Source organism: Pseudophryne corroboree, chromosome 11, assembly GCF_028390025.1.
Source record: "Pseudophryne corroboree isolate aPseCor3 chromosome 11, aPseCor3.hap2, whole genome shotgun sequence".
In the NCBI taxonomy this organism is placed as follows: Eukaryota; Metazoa; Chordata; class Amphibia; order Anura; family Myobatrachidae; genus Pseudophryne; species Pseudophryne corroboree.
The window spans coordinates 219872928-219889567 of NC_086454.1; the positions used below are offsets into that span (position 1 = coordinate 219872928).

At 41.3% G+C, this 16640-nt stretch overlaps 1 protein-coding gene across 5 annotated transcripts in view; it reads right to left on the reverse strand.

The window, feature by feature from the left end:
- Window positions 1–16640, reverse strand: part of LOC134969348 (dipeptidase 2-like) — a 649658-nt gene that overhangs the window by 169882 nt on the left and 463136 nt on the right. The window lies entirely within an intron of this gene.

Here is a 16640-nt window from a genome sequence, read left to right on the forward strand (position 1 = left end):
ACACCCAGGATTAGAAGCCACAACCTATTACACTGGAAGCAGACACCTTACTAATGAAGCTATTTGCTCCTGTATAGGAAATATGAGAATTTTAACTATATGAAGATACTTCTCTGACAATTACACATAACTTCATATAGTAAGAATTCTCATGCTTCTTCTACAGGAGCAAATAGCTCCATCAGTAAGGTGTCTGCTGTCAGTGTAACAGGTCATGGGTTCTAATCCTGGGTATGACTGCTAAGAAATGTGTGATATACAATTAAATAATAATATAATAATAATTTTATTTATATAGCGCTCTTTTTCCAATAGGACTCAAGGCGCTTAACAGATACATAGCATGATACAGTACAGAAAATAATGTAGTACAGAACAGATTTTCATAAAATACAGAAGCATGGAGATACTAAAGGGACATTATGGAAATGCTTGAGTAAACAGGAAAGTCTTGAGTCTACTTTTGAAGGATTCTATAGTTGGGGTCTCTCGCACTGTGCGGGGAAGTGAGTTCCATAGAGTCGGAGCCCCATGACTAAAAGCTCTACCCCCAGATGAATTACGGGAGATTCTAGGTACTGCTAAAAGTCCTTCATCTACAGATCGCAGTAACAGAGTGGGGCAGTATGGGGTCAGTAGCTGCTTCAGGTACCTTGTGCAATGGTCATGTAATGCTTTGAAGCTCAGTAAGCCAATAAATGTATAAATACAGTATATAAATTGTTTTCAGAACACTCCATACACACACACACACACACACACACACACACACACACACACACATATATCTACACACGCACACATACATACATATATTTATCTTAATATAGGAAATAGGGGGGCACCAATATTTATCTTGCCTTCGGGCGACTGTGATGAACTTACGCAACTGGACCTCCATATTGGTAGATCTACAGTGGTGATAAGATAAGCAGTGGGCCTGCCTAGGCACAAATCTATATAAGGGGCTTGAATTTTTGTAATTGGTTGAATTTGTTATCTGTTGCTAGGCAGATCAAGGTTTGTAGTGAGTTGTAATTGGTTAGGGCCAGCCTATCAGTGAGTATAGGGGCAGGGATGTTATTGTATGTAAGGAATAGCTTAACAGGACCCTTCCTCTTGTCGGTTTGGAAGGATAAGTTCAGGCTGTGTTACTCCTGTCTGTCTCTTTCATTCATTCTCCTCTTGGGTTTCTTGCTCTTTCCCAGTTTTTTTCCTAATCTACTCCTCTCTATTCTCTTTGTATTCTCTCTTTATTCCCTTTTTCTTAATTTCTCTCTTTTTACCTTGTCCTCCTATCTCCTTCTTAGCTTCTCCTCTACTTTCACTTCCCACCCAACTCCCTGTATTCACAGCCCAGCTGCCATTTGTCCCCCCATTCACTATGCCCAGTCCTAAGAGCTCTGCTTCCCGGCACTGACAGATGCAGGTTCCCCGCCGGGTGCTGTGCGCAGCCGCCGCCCTGATGCTCTCCCCACCAGGCTGGCTTCAGGCTCCGATGCAGGAGTTGCAATGGTGCATGATCCGTCAGTGTCTCGCATCTCTGGGGCTACAGCAGTGCTGGGTGGCTCCGTGCGTCCCACTCCCAGCGGGTCTAACACAGTGGCCACCGGTGCTGGGGGTCAGGTGCTGCACGGTGCGAATTGAGCTCCCCTGGCCGCGCTGATTACTGTTACTTCAGCGCCAGCCGGCTCTGTGTGTCCTGTGGTCAGCGAGACTGACAAATTGGCTGCCGGCGCTGGGATGAGGAGGTCGCATGGCAGGTATTGGGCACCCCCGCCCATGCTGATGACTGGTTTAGGGGCAAGTGCGGGCGCAGCTTTTTTTCCTAGGTATCTCTGAGTTTTACGGCTAACCTGCTTTTATTGGAACTGTTTCTGATAACTGTGGCAATGGAGTTGTGGGCCTCCGAGTTGGCGAACCAGACAATTGTCTTTTAGTGCGACAATTTGGGGGTAGTGCAGGTGGTGAACAATCAAAGTGTATCATCGCCACAGGCTTTGCGGCTGTTGAGATTTTTGGTGTTAAAATGTCTCCGGTTTAACATCAATTTCACGGTGAGGCACATGCCAGGGGTCGAGAACGGCATAGCTGATGCACACTGTCGCGTTTTGACTTTGCAAGGTTTTGCGCACTAGCCTCCAGGGTGGATGCCCTGGGCTTGACATGTCCGCATTATGTCTGACACATTATTGAACAGGCATAGTGGATTTGGCATTAATCTCCTTGGCACCTTCTACCTGTCGGGCATATTCTGCAGCATGGCATGATTGGCAAGTGCACCAGCTTAGGTTTGGAGCCAAGGGTAAGTCAGAGGAAGATGTTTTGTTGGCCTTTGTTTGGGATTGTTACAACAGAAGTAAGTCCAAGGCATCCATGTGTATGGCTTTGATGGGAATTTGCTTGGTTGCAGCATGGGGCTGACCCCACCAATTAGTTTGCTTTATCCATGGAGCTTAGATGCTGGGCAAAGTTAAGTCTGTCCCCGGCAGATATATGCTGGACCCATCCAGCTCCTGCTGAGTCTGTTGTTTCAGCAGGAGCAGCATTGTGGGTGTCCCATTGGATAATACTGCACCTGGGTGGTAATGATGTAGATCACTTTAAGGGTATAGATCTTATCCTTAGGATTAAGGTGGATTTGGGTGAATTTAGCTTGCTTTGGCCTGATGTACATTTAGTTTGGTCTGACATTATTCCTAGGTTTGTTTGGAGGGGATCCCAGAATGTCACAGCACTTGACAAGGTTAGGAAGAAGACTAACTTTCCTGTGTCGTGATTTCTGTTGGCTGCTGGTGGTTTGGCGGTTGGTATCTGCTATTGGTGCTGCAGAGTCCTTTTTATTTTAGGCAAGATGGTGTGCATCTCTCCCATGTTGGGATTGGAATTTTTCTGAGGGGTCTTTTTTCTTGTTTGGATTAGTTTGCCCTGTTTGCACTTAAAGATAGGGGTTGTTCTTGTGAGTTTTTTCTTGTATGTTTAGTTTAGTTTAGTTGGTTTCAATTTTCATATTGGGGTGGCAGGCTGCATTGTAACATTTACACATGAGCTTGTGTAGCCGTCACCAGGTGTCGTGGCCGCTGTGTATTTTAGATAGTGAAATGATACGCTTCTGCAGCATTGCCCTGATTCATGTAGGCCCTGTGTGCATATTTCTATTGAATGTGAGGGTATATTGCAATAGATTTTTTTTTTAAATAAAGGGTCAGGGAAAAAAAGGCATTCGCACTTTAGGAATCGAACCCGGGATTCCGAGCATGGGGAGCGACACACTTCACCACATGGACACAGCGCCTCATGACAGATACACAAGCTCAGTGATCCTGTCCCATTGGTTTTTGATTATGCCCTAATGGCTATGGGACTTGGATGCTCACATACTGTACTGTATCCCTAACTTCAATAGATCATAGCTTTAACATGTTCTTTTGCATCTGTATACACTATTTTTATTTATTGGTTTGTCTACGGGAACTCATTGCCACTGGGTATTTGAAATAGCGAAATATGACGCTCCTACAGCATTGTTCTGATTCATGCAACACTTATGCCAGCGCTTGCTCCATAGCTGTGGGCTTCCACGAAGCACTGGGTCACGAGTGGCAGACATTTTGTGAACCTGCTGTGTGATTGAGTCTGGCCTTCTACAGTACTGTATGTGTACCGTATGGCGCATAGAGCTTGCTTATATCCATAGCCACTGTGTATTTTACGTAGCGGAATGAGACGCTCCTACATCTCTGTGCATATTTTAATTTAATGTGAAGATATATTACAATACTAAAAAAAAATAAAGTGTCAGAAAAAAAAGGCACTTGCACTTTGGGAATCGAAACCTGGGCTCTGAGCATGGGGAGTGACACTCCACCACTCGGACACGACACCTCATGACAGATACACAAGCTCATGTGTAAATATAAGCAGTGATCCCTTCCCATTGGTTTTGAGTCTGCTGTAATAGCTACGGGATTTGGATGCTCACATATCCCTAACATCAATGGACAATAGCTGTAACACGTTCGTTTGTGTCTGTATACACTACTAATTTTATTTGTTGGTTTGTCTGTGGGACTAGGATGCTCACATAACCCTAACGTCAATGGACTATAGCTATATCACGTTCATTTGCGTCTGTGTAGACTGTACTACTTTTATTTATTGGTTTGTCTACGGGACCTAATTGCCTCAATGTATTTGAAATTCTGTAGCGTAATGAGACGCTCCAGTAAAGTAGTTCTTGCACTGTAGTGTACAGTACTGTATTTCAATGGAGACCACACACATGCACAATGGTGATTTTAAAAAGCGACATCTGGTGGATGATCGCAGGTATTACACTCACTGGTAATGACAAACGCCATGCTAAGCTCTGTGCACCTTTCTACGACTAGGCAAGCCTCCTTGCACCCAGGTACGCTGCGAAACCATGATCGCGACTAAAGCCACAGACAGCATAGATGAGTGAGGCTCCATCTGTACACAGGTAACTTCAAGTAAAGAAAAAGACAAAAAAAAACTAACATTCTTATGGTGAGGTCTTAAACAGACAGATGGAAGCACTCCTAGCCTGGAATGCTCTCCCTTAAAGAGTGAACACCTAGCAGTGTGTGCTGCTGGGTCATATAGTATCACAAGCCCCTTCCTTCAGTAACCCCACCCTCCAAGCTGAGCAAGGAAATCCTTTGTTTACACAAGGTTTGCTTAGATTTAAATCTAAGGGGACCAGTACTCATATATCTTTTGGGAGGATTCTGGATTCCTTCACCCCTAATAAGTTTTATGGCAGGAAGACACTCTGATAGCTTGTTTGTCTGTGTCTCTGGCCAGAGCAAGGGCTTCCCCCACTGTGAAAGCAAGGTCACACCTCATCAAGGCTTATAGAATGCAGTCATAGTTGTAACATTAGCAAAACAGAAGTATACATTTTGGGAGCCCACTTATGGTTTCCATACTGTGATAACACATTATCACAGTTTAACTAGGATACACAGAATGCATACAGTCATGTTATGTGACTTTGAGGAATCACTGTAACCCATCGCAATGCCACATCACCCTCCTAAGAATGGCACAGGGAGGTGGTGATCATCCATTACATACTTCCCTGTGACAAGGTGACTACCTCGTCAATAGAGAATTATAAAAAAATGACCATATATTAAAATAAAGTTAATCAGGCACTCCCAACAATATATAAACCCCAAATAATTTATGGGCCACAATAATACTGCAATAGTTAAAATATAGTGGCAGCTCCTATAGGGTCTTCTGGTAACCCCAATTCAAACACTAATTCCTATAATAATATATACATATGAATATACTGTATATTGAGAAGGAGCGCACATAAACTTAAGAAAATGTTTCACAATTTATTTAAAAATACTTTAAGATAGTATCAATTAAAACCGCACATATAAAAAATTCAATATAGTGATCACTTTAGATATATAAATGAATTTTCACATAAAAGTGCATTCATATTCAATTTGAGACACACTTTGTATCTTGTGTGCACAGTATAGAGTTTGTATGTGAGTTCCACTATAATATTGGGAAAAAAAGGTGCTCTAGTATATAAATGAGGCACGGCCACACAGAGTCCTGTTACTGCACACAAAGTAGCTTTCAAAGAAATCGTTGTTGTAACATCTTATATGTCAGCAGTAGAGGTAACTTTGATCTTCCAGAAGCACGTGTTTATGCTACGACCCCCCAGCCACCTCGTTGTTTCGCTCACCACTCTAGTTGAAATTGTCCTGCAATGTCAGATGACTTTGGATGGTGCAATGCTAGTGGGAGCGGCGTGATTTGATGAAACTCCCGGGGAGGGAGGACGCGGCTCAACGCTGATCCGGCAATGCAGGCAGTCTGTGATGCTGGTCGACTTTGTAATAAGCTCAGTTGAAACTTAGTGACAATATAGTTGTTGTGCAATATTGGTGTCACTGTAATGAGCACAGCCGATGGGAACTTACAATAGTGCGGTCAGGATCTCCTTGACACGTTTCTCTGGCGCAGAAAAGCAACGGTTTCCTCAGAAGGTGATCCAGGTAAGTATCCAAAGCAGTATGTAAAAGACTTAATGGCCAATGGGTTTAGTCCATCAATCAAATCATTAGATCTCTAACAGGTGAATATCACCATACTTTCTGTTGTGCGGTTCAGCATATAGAAAACATATCAAAAACATTTGTATTAAAAGAACTTATTTTACTATCCAAAAACGCAAGAAACAACTAAGAAATAAAGGGTTATTTAACCTTTCCTCTCGTATTCTTACAGAGAGTGAAAAGGCAGTAATAGCAAAAGGCCTTAAATTCGCCCCTGCACCAAAACCTGACCTTTTCGGCCAATTTATTGAATTAAACAGATACACTAGGGACTTGTGCAGAAAATTATATTTCGCACAGAAAAACTTGAAGAAACACTATGAAATAGGTACCTTTATCATTCTAGATTCTACAGATATACCTGATCTAAACATGTTATTCGAGTTAGAAAAAGAAAGCAGTATGGTTGAGGCCTACACAATTAAACTCTTTGATTCTAGTAATACTACAGAGAAGAAGGAAATATTTAAGAATACATCAGAATTTTATCCTACACAGTATATGAGTGGAAATATAGAGGCTTTCTATAATATCACTCATAATGATTTTCAATCTCTGTGTGACAAATCTAAATCCAGACACCATAGAAAAGATAATTGACATCCTCGTGAGAGACTGGCTCTTAATAATCTTATTAAAGACAAAGCGATCATTATAAAAGGAGTGGAGAAAGGGGGAGGCACTGTAATGCAAGATCACGATGATTAGTTGATGGAAGCTTACAGACAATTAACAAATACATTGTTTTATACTGTTTTAAGATCAGATCCTACCACTGAATATCAGTTGGAACTTAAGTCAATCTTGGATCTAGCTTTGGTGGATGGAGCAATATCTAAAATGGATCATGCTTTTTGTTTATTAAGTACCCTATAATCCTCACATATTACCACCTTCCTAAAATTCACAAGTCTCTCCAATCACCTCCTGGTCGTCCTATAATTTTGAGTGTTGAGTCCCTCACGTCTAATGTATCTGCGTTTGTTGATTCTTTTTTACAACCTCATGTTATTAAACTGAAGTCTTATATTAGAGACTCTTAACATTTTTTAAATCTGATAAAAAATATAAAATGGACAAATAAATATTTGTTTATGACATGTGATGTCGAATCCTTATACACTAATATACCTCATAAACAAGGTTTAGGAGCAATTGAGTCATATTTGGGGCTAGATGAGTCTCTAAATAATTCATTACATCAATTTATCGCTGATGGTATTCAATTTATTTTGTCTCACAATTATTTTATATTTGCTAATCACTTTTATTTGCAGGGCCTAGGTATGGCGATGGGCACCAGGTATGCCCCCAGTTTTGCCAATCTCTATATGGGCCTACTTGAAGAATCATTGATCTGGTGTGGCCCATTTGGGTCGAACCTGGTGATTTATGGTCGCTACATCAACGACTTGTTTTTTATTTGGGATGGAGACCTTCACTCCACATCATTATTTTTGTCACGTTTGAATTCTAATAAGTTTGGACTACACTTCACTAGCACTACACATGTATCAAATATTATTTTTTTGGATATTGCTCTATCCATCAATAATGATAAAATTGTTACTTCCATCTTCCGTAAAAGGTGGATACAAACAACTTCCTCAACTACCGTAGTTGCCACCATCGCCCATGGCTGAATAATATTCCCAAAAACCATTACTATAGTATCAGTCGTAATTGCTCTCAACTTGAACATTTTGAGATACAGGCTTCTGAGTTAACATTATCGTTTAAAGAACAGGGATATACTGGTAACATTTTAGAGGAAGCCCTACAAGGAGCTCATAATAAGGAAAGAGATTCACTTTTGGTTTCTAAAGGGTCTACTGATCCTCATCATTATAATGATACGCAACAACCTAAGTTTATTACCAAATTTAACACCCATTCAAAAGAATTAAGAAAGATCATTTGTAAAATGTATCCAATTTGAAAACCGATAGAATTTTATCAACTATTCTTGACAAAGACCCGTGTATTACATTTAAGAAAGCTGCAAATTTGAAAAACTACTTAGCATCTAGTCATTATAAATCTTTGGCAGCTAATACTATAGGGAACAAAGGTACTTGGCTACAAAAGTATGAAAAGCATAAGGCTATAAATGTATGAAAAATGGTTGCATTACATGTAATGTTATTATTGACAAGACTAATAAGACACAATCATTCTTTTATGGAACCCATTTTGACATACAAGGGGTGATCGACTGTCATACCACGTATGTTATCTACATTATTAACTGCATATGTGGAGTTCAATATGTGGGTCGGATGACTCGCATGTTACATGTCAGACTTCTCAAGCATAAAAACAACATTCTTAGAGGAACTAGTAGACATGGTCTTGTACAGCATATGATTGATAAACATAAGGGAGATTTGAAGTGTTTAAGATTACACGGTGTTGAATATATCCAGCTCACCAGCAGAGGAGGCGATAGATATAACCTCTTATGTAAACGGGAAGCTTTCTGGATTCACACCCTGAGCCCTTTATTAACAAATGGCCTGAATGATTGTTTCAAAATTAACATCTAATCCTTATTAGTGTATTTAAAGAAGTTCTGTCTAAGGAAAATAATTGTGACCTATTAGATTCTTCTTTGTTAGAAGGTCTAAGAGGAGCGGTTGCATATTTTTTTCCTTTACTTCCTCTGTTTTCTTAACTTCTATTCATTACTTATAATGAGTAGTACAATATCTGGGATTAATTAGAAACTGCTCAATCTTGTAAGTGCTATGTCTGAGCAACAATATTATTGGTGTTCTGAATGGTATTTAAATTATAGAAGACAAATTGTTTGTTCATAAAGATGATATTGTGTGTCATTGTTTTGAGAAAATGTCCAATGGTGTAAAGTTGTTTGGTTGTAACCCCTCTTGAGTTAGGTCATTGTAGAGGTTATCTACTATATAATAGCGAAAATGTGTCCTTTTGTCCTTCTGTCTTTCTATACAAATCTACAGTTTACAAGCTATGATCGTGACATTTTACATACAATTAGAAATCCCTAGCACCACTAGGGGGGAGACAGCAGCACAGAGTATATCAGGAGACAGCATAACGCTGGAATTGTTGGAGCAATATACTCAAAATGTGGGACACATATGCTTTGCAATCTGGAAACATACACTGTGTGTGTCTGTGTGTGTGTGTGTGTGTGTGTGTGTGTGTGTGTGTGTGTGTGTGTGTGGGGGGGGGGGTACACCCCTAGCACCCCTAGGGGTGAGGCCACAGCACTGAGTATTTCAGCAGACAGCATAACTCTGGAATGCCTGCAGCAATTTACAACAAACTTGGTACACATATGACTTACACTCTGGAAACAAACACTGTGGGGGTCAGTCACCCCTAGCAACCCTAGGGGTGGGACTGCAGCACAGAGTATGTGAGCAGAAAGCATAACTGTGGAAGGCCTGGAGCAATTTACACCAAACTTGTTACACATCTGACTTACAATCTGGGAACAAACTCTGTGGGGGTTAGACACCCCTAGTGGTGGGACAGCAGCACAGAATATTTCAGAAGGCAGCGTAACTCCCGCATGCCTGGACCAATTTACAACAAACTTACTACACATATGAATTACAAGCTGGGAATAAACACTGTGCATGTAAGACACCCTTAGCATCCCTAGGGGTGAGGCAGCAGCACAGAGTTTTTCAGCAGATAGCATAACTCTGGAATGCCTGGAGCAATTTACACCAAACTTGCTACACATATGACTTACACCCTGGGAACAAACACTGTTGGGGAAGACACCCATAGCACCCCTAGGGGTGAGGCAGCAGCACAGAGTTTTTCAGCAGGCAGCATAACTGTGGAATGCCTGGAGCAATTTACACCAAACTTGCTACACATATGACTTACACTCTGGGAATAAACACTGTGGGGGTAACACACCACTAGCACCCCTAGGGGTGGGCCAGCACCACAGACTATATCAGGACATGCATGATATATCAGTGATGACAGGGCTGCATGTGACAGGGCCAGTGACATGATGTGAAGAGGGGAATGGAGGTAGCACGAACCCACACACTGACAGTTAGATAGCGGAAGTAGCATGGCCCCCCAGCAGCACAGAGTATATCAGGAGATACATAATGTGCTACGTTATATAAGAAACTAAATAAATCGATAAATTCACAGGGGCACTCACATGATGTGAGGGGGGGTGGGGAATGAAGGCAGCAGAAAGCCACAGACTGAGAGCTGTATAGTGGGAAAAGCAGGGTCCCTTGGGGGAACAAAAAGGGGTCCGGCCACTACACAAAGTGCGTCAGTCAGGGTAGCAAGATATGGCTATATACTAGATCTCCAACCAACGTAAATTAACAAACAACCAACATTCTAATTTACCATCCTCATCCCATAGCGAAGCATGGGTATTCAGATATCTACAATGTTATTTTTACTATGTGTTAAATATTTACATTTATTTTTGTAAACAGACATTCTTAAAATCCTGGGCAATGTCAGGTACTCCAGCTAGTTTTATATATATATATATATATATATATATGTGTGTGTGTGTGTGTGTGTGTGTGTGTGTTATGATCATTAGCTTTAATATTAAAAGTAGACGCTAGGCCTCTGAATAACAAATAGTTTTGAATATGAACCATATTATCATTATTAAATTATCTGAATAATGAAGACATGAGATTTAGTGATTCTTGGTTGTACAGTTTAATATGGAGTAATAGTGGTTAGTTTCCTGGTATTTATATATAGAAATAGTTACAATGAAACCAACAATGAATAAATTAAAATTAAAATAATAAATTAAAAATATATTATGAATCTCACGCCAGACTCGAACCCAGGACTCTTTGTTTAGTTGTCTCTGCTGTTTGTGTGTTGAGTTACAGTAGCACTATCAGTGTAAATTCGTCCGTCTTGAGGAAGTCTCCGGTTGCCTAGGAGACGAAACGCGTTGACGCCCACTCCACGTTGGTTCTCTGTTTGGCTCAATTGGTCTATAGAGCGGTCCTGCTATCCCACACCGCCTCAGCACAAAATTGTATGCTGTACGCAGGGCGCTCCAGCCGGCGATTACCCGTTGAAAACCTTGCAGGAGACTCTGACAGTACACGCCTGCACGCTGCACGCCGGGCGCTCCAGCCGGCGACTACCCGCTGACAACCTCGCTGGTGATTCTGACAGGTGCCCAGAGCCGGCGGCACCCCGCAACGTCTACCGTTAAAAGGCTTACTACTGACATCAAAGCCAGCAGATACCAGCTGATCACTGCTCACGGCCGTTCATAGCCGCCTCAACTACATCCAGGATGCCATCTGCTCACATTGGTTATTCACCGCTGTCCTCCGCTGTGGGGTCTATTGCCTGTGACGTGGAAATAGTTACAGAGGTTTCCTGATAAAGCTAACAATCAGGGTGAGCTTGTGCTGATACCATATTGATTACCTGCATATGTGCATTATTTTACAAAACGGACTCTGTATCTAATTACTCCAGGAACCAGCACATGGGTAATTATATGCTGCAATTTCTGTAAGTTATTTATTAAGAGACTGCATCATTATATTGCGGGACTTTCTTCTATCTAACTGAACACTGGGACGCCAGAGTTTAGTAATTTAATTCCAACCAAACAGAGCCAACTAGTTATTTTTTAAATATATTGTATATTTTTACATTTCTTACCTAGAGAGCAAGTTATTGCTACAAAGTGTTTGTTATATATGTGTGTCTTATTGTGTCAATTTTAACAGACCAAATATAAAAGTGGTTACATAGATCTGAAGTTGTATTGAGTCAATTACTACACATGACAGACTGCACACTATGGTTTTGTAAAGTGTCTTTTGGCGCAGAGTAAATTCTTTTCCTGCTAGGCCTCTGAATAACAAATAGTTTTGAATATGAACCATATTATCATTATTAAATTATCTGAATAATAAAGACATGAGATTTAGTGATTCTTGGTTGTACAGTTTAATATGGAGTAATAGTGGTTAGTTTCCTGGTATTTATATATAGAAATAGTTACAATGAAACCAACAATGAATAAATTAAAATTAAAATAATAAATTAAAAATATATTATGAATCTCACGCCAGACTCGAACCCAGGACTCTTTGTTTAGTTGTCTCTGCTGTTTGTGTGTTGAGTTACAGTAGCACTATGAGTGTAAATTCATCTAAAGATATTTTTGACTCCTTTCTACTCTTTTTTGTAAACAATGCATCTTATCCACCCTCTCTCCGTGATGCCTCATTTCGATTAACTGAATCAATAATGTTTAGTTTGTATATTAAAGGTTTTATATGTCTTTTGTGAGTAAAATAAGTTCTTTTAATACATATGTTTTTGATATGTTTTCCGCACAACAGAAAGTATGGTGATATTCACTGTTAGAGATCTAATGATTTGATTGATGTACTAAACCCATTGGCCATTAAGTCTTTTAAATACTGCTTTGGCTTTGGATACTTACCTCAATCACCTTCTGAGGAAACCATTGCTTTTTTATGCCAGAGAAACGCGTCAAGGAGATCCTGACAGCACTATTGTGAGTTCCCATCGGCTGTGCTCATTATAGTGATGCCAAAATTGCACAACAACTATATTGTCACTAAGTTTCAACTGAGCTAATTACAAAGTTGACCAACATCACAGACCGCCTGCACTGCCGGATCAGCGTTGATCAGCGTTGAGACGCGTCCTCCCTCCCCGGGACTCTCATCAAATCACTGCCGCTCCCACCAGCATTGCACCATCCAAAATCATCCTACAATTTCAACCAGAGTGGTGGTAGAGGACTGGATGCTCATTTCCCTGCCCATCCACTTGACTGAGGACTGCTCCCAGACCATAGTTAGAGGCATCAGTCTGCACAATAAATATACTTTTAAAATCTGGGGCTTGCAGCACAGGCAATTGAGCTAGGGCGGACTTCAGAGCTCTGGAGGCCTGCTCACAACATGCCATCCATGTAACCAGATTCAGATGCTTCTTTTGGGTCAGGTCAGTAAGGGGTTTAATTTACAGTAGTATCCTGCAGTCCCCAAAAATTACCTGACTTGTTTCTTATCCAGAGGGGTAGGACATACTGTGATAGCCTCCATTTTTATCAGTTCTGGGTACCTCTCTGTACACCTTGTCCCAGGTACTGCACCTCACTCATGCCAAGTTGGTATTTTTATGGCTTGATTTTGCTGGCCAAACACAGAAATGTCGAATAGATTCACCACAGCATGTCCGCACTTGCCTTTCAGTAGGTTGTTAACCAGACTCTGGAAAGATTCAGAGGCATTTTTCATCCCAAAGGGCGTGATCAGGAATTCAAAACTGACGAAATGGGGTGATAAATGCAGACTGCTCACAGGCCTCTGGTAACAATGGGATCTACTGAGATCCATGATAGTGATGTAGCATACCTGAGCAAGCTGAACTAGCAATTCATCTATCCTAGGCATAGAAGAGGCATCAAATATAGTGGCATAATTTATCTTTCTATAGTCCACACAGAACCAGGTGCATCCACATTTCTTTGGGACTAGTACTACTGGGGTGACCCAAGTGATATGGGACTCAGGGTCGACACCAATTAGGTCCACACCCATTGGTCGATAGTAGCTAGGTAGACAACAGAAATAGGTTGACACAGCCATTAGGTCGACATATTTTTTTGGTGTAGTTTTGTCCGTCAAGTGACCGGGAACCCCAATTAGTGCACCGCGTCCCCTTGCATGGGCAAGGTGCCTCACTGCACTTGGTGCAGGTTACTGTTTTCAATCTTCGTCCACGTGGATCGCAAAGTATGAAAAAGATCCCCCAAAAAAGTTAAAAACTCATGTCGACCTTTTCCATGTTGACCTTGTTCATGTCGACCTAATTGTCGTGTCAATCTAATTCTAGTGTTGACCTAGCCACTGTAGACTAATAGGTGTCAACCTAAATGGTGTCGACCCAGAGTCCGGATACTAACCCAAGAACTGTTGTACCTCTGAATCATCTCCCGCTGCAGCATCTCATCAATCTTTCTTTTTATAGATGCTAGTACTTCTGGGGAGGTTTGGTAGGCTGCCTGTCGCAAGGGTGTCTGATTGTGTGTGTTCACATGATTTGTCACTAGTTCCATTTTTGACAGGCTTCCCTGTAAAATGTGCCTGATATGGGTGTAGTGTGTCAGCTAGCTGAACTAGCTGTACTGCTGACAGCGTTTCACCTCGTTGCACATCTGTCAGTGCTCCTCCATCCTTGGCAGCCATTGCCAAGTCTACCAAGGGGTCAGATTTGTGTTCATTTTCAGGCAAGCTACACACAGCTGAAACACAAGCTTCCCTGTCATGATACACTTTGAGCATGTTAACGTGGTAGATTTTCTGTCTTTTCAGGCCCGCCTCTTGAGCCACTACATAATTCACATTATTGAGGTACTGCTGTACTGTGGTGTAGAGACCTTGCCAGGCTGCCTGCAACTTGTTAATCCACAGAGGTTTTAGGACCAGTACCCAGAGCCGGCCCTATGCATAGGCAAACTAGGCAACTGCCTAAGGCATCTGGTATGCCTAGGGGCACAAGCAGCTTCTGCTGATTAAAATGATATGCGGCATGATTATATTCTGTGTGTAGCATTTCGTATGCAGATACAGCCACATTTGCACACAGTATATAGGCATGCCGCATATCATTTTAATCAGCAGAAGCAGCTTGTGCATCCTAGCCACATAGCAATGCATATAAGATGCATTTTCATAAAAAATAGGCAACCAACGTTAGCAGAGCTGCCAGTTTACTCACGCCAGGAACTATATGTGTCATTATGTGTATAAGGGCATTAATAATGTGTAACATACAGTATGTGTAAGGGCACTATGTGTGTCATTATGTGTATAAGGGCACTAATAATGTGCGGCATATGTGTAAGGGACATTATGTGTGTCATTATGTGTATAAGGGCATTAACAATGTGTGGCATATGTGTAAGGGAAATTATGTGTATAAGGGCATTAATAAGGGTTGGCATAATGTGTAAGGCACATTATGTTTATAAGGACATTAATAATGTGTGTCATATGTGTAAGGGGCATTACTGTGTGGTGTTATGTGTATAAATGCATTACCAATGTGTGGCATTATGTGTATAAGGTGCTCTACTGTGTGGTGTAACGTGTAGAAAGGGCACCACTGTGTGGTCTAATATGAATAAAGAGCAATATGGTGTAGTATAATGTGAATAAGGAGCAATATGGTGTGGTGTAATGAGAATAAAGAGCAATATGGTGTGGTGTAATGTGAATAAGGAGCAATTCAGTATGATGTTATGTGAATGAGGGGCACTACTGTGTGGTGTAACGTATATAAGGTAAAGTGGTGCTACTGTGTGATGTAATGTGAATAAGGGACACTATCGCATTATAAATCGTGAGTAAAGTTGCACTACTGTGAGGCATAAGTTGAATTGGGGGTACTATTGTGTGGCCATTCCCCTTGCCAGCAAAAACACATACTTTTTGGGCTGTGTGCCGAATGTGCACACTGTTCTTATTTACATTACAGGGGGCAGAAAAAAAAAAAAGGGACTGCTATGGGTGGGGGATGATGGTGCTGGGAAAGGGGTGCAGGGTCAGAGGCAGAACTAGCGGTGGTGGCAGGGGGCACCAGCCAAAATCTTGCCTAGGGCATCATATTGATTAGGGCCGGCTCTGCCAGTACCTTCTGCCCTACCTCAAGTATGTGTTCTCTCGCGTTGTGATTGTACCACCTCTTTTGTTTCACCTGTGCAGTTTTCAAATTATCCTGGCCATCCCCATCAGGGATTGCAGCTTCTCCCTGAACTGTACTACATAGGGGTGGCTAGCTTACCTTCCCACTCTTCTCTGATCAAATCTAAAGAGCCACGCACATGGCGCCTATATAGACGTTCAAATAGTTGCTAATAAGCAAGACGTACAATTATGATATGCATAGTCAACTTTAAGTAAATAAAAATAAAACGTCAGAAAAACCTAACTACAGTATCTTACGCTGAGGTCAGGTCATCTGAGTGGAGGGAGACCACTGGAAAGCAGAAACATGTAAGCACTCCTAGCCTGAAAGCTCTCCCTTGAAGAGTGAACACTCAGCAGTTTATGCTGTTGGGTCATGTAGTTCCACAAGCCCCCTCCCTCAGTAGCCCTCACCCTCCAGGATGATCAAGGAAATCCTTTATTCACATAAGGCTTGTTTTAGATGTTAATTAGGCTGGCCTCTGGGACCACTATTCATATATCTTTTGGGTGGACTCTGTATCCATTAAACCTTAATAGGTTTAATGGCAGGAAGACACTGACAACTTGTCTGTCTGTGTCTCTGACCAGAGCAAGGGCTTCCCCCACACAAAGTATGCATATATGTAATTTTGAGGAATTACAGTAACTCATGGCAACACCACAGACCTATATTACTATCTTGGGATATTAAGGCTACAGATATATCTTTGTTTCCACTGACTGGGAACTTTTTTGATCACAATTAATTTTCTGAATCAATCTGTAAGTTTAAAAC